The sequence below is a fragment of the Lutra lutra genome, chromosome 3 (assembly GCF_902655055.1).
Source record: "Lutra lutra chromosome 3, mLutLut1.2, whole genome shotgun sequence".
In the NCBI taxonomy this organism is placed as follows: domain Eukaryota; kingdom Metazoa; phylum Chordata; class Mammalia; order Carnivora; family Mustelidae; genus Lutra; species Lutra lutra.
The window spans coordinates 27,870,848-27,872,365 of NC_062280.1; positions in this window are offsets into that span (position 1 = coordinate 27,870,848).

A 1,518-nucleotide genomic window follows, 5' to 3' on the forward strand; every position below is an offset into this window, starting at 1 on the left:
GTACACTTGATACCTATTGGCAAAGGAGTGAATGAATTTGGATATAAATTTCAGCCCATCAATTAACCAGTTATGTGGCCTTAAATGAACTACTTTTATTTTCTGAACTTCAGAGAGTATCTAGGAAGAAACTAGAACTTATCTTTGGTTAGGTATTTCTTGCGCTGCATCCAGCATCCTAGAGTTGGTACATCTCTGGAAGGCTGTCTTGACCTTCCCTTTCCTTGAAAACTCCATTTAGAACCATCCCTGTTCTACATCTACATTTTGGTCTGGATGAACCTTGAACAATTATCTCTCAGTTTCACACCAAGCCCACCCAATGGCTTAACTGATGCCTTCTCTGTGTTCTAGCTGTTGGGTCAAGGGAATGGCATATCTGTTTTCATCAAATTCAATTTTGGTAGATAACTCTGCAACAGCTCACTACCCAAATAGTAACTCATCTAAACTTCCTCCACCACTAAGCTCCATGTATACAACATGCCACAAGATGACTCAAATTCATAGCCTCCTTGGGAAGTTTGTGTGGGGTGGGTAACCAGTTGTATCCTTAAGTTACAGAGAAGATACTTCTTATCCTCAAAGGAGAAACCAAGGCACATTATCATAACTCTGTCTGTCCCAGTATTTGGTACCTCCATAAGAGTTATTCCTCTTACCTAATCCAGGTTCACCCATCCTCTCTCATTCTCCTTCACTCCTTCTCACCCTTGCTCTCAACTCTCTGTCTCAAACTCAGAAAACTGGAAGCATTCTGGCCATGTGAACACAAGTCAGTGTAATCTTGATCAGAGTTAGATAAATGGATAAATGGGCAACATGCAGTTGGTGTTGGTCATACAGATGGTTAAGCCAAAGGCTCAGAGCTTCAGTCCCATATTGTTCCATTTGTTCACCCTGCCAGTTCCTGATACCCCTTCTGCCCTGGGTCTCAGACCTGCTTCAGAACTGGGGGATATCAGATGAAGAAATCACAAGATCGATTCCAGCCCCGCTGCCCTCTTTTTAGGGATGAGGAAGCGGAGACTTAAGGATTTTAAAGTGGCCTGCTGATCACAAAGCTGGCAGGGCCCAGACATGTCTCTCAAGCCTCTTCCTGTGTCTCTTCTATCACCCTACAGGATTCACTTTGTCTCCCCAATTTCCACAGGACCTTAGGATTCTATTTCCAGCTGGAAGTCTTTTGGCAACAATCTTTGCTAGTGACCAACCCGGGCTTCCCTGAAATGGAAAATCACGATGTGCTTAATCAGGCAGGGTGGCCAATGGATCCACAGAGGAATAAAGGGCCCAGGAGGGAGGCCACTATGACCCAACTATTTCCCTACAAGGCCAGGGAATGCTGGGTATTTTGCTTTGTTTTGCTGCTTTTTTGCTGAACTTTCCCCTTCATTTGTGTCTCTACTTAGTTTTGCGTGGGAAAGAGAAGGTCAAGGATCTGGGAAAGTAGGGAAGATATTTTATTGGCCAGAAATTGGCAAGGCCTCATATTCCTGCTTCATCAGTATGCCTGAC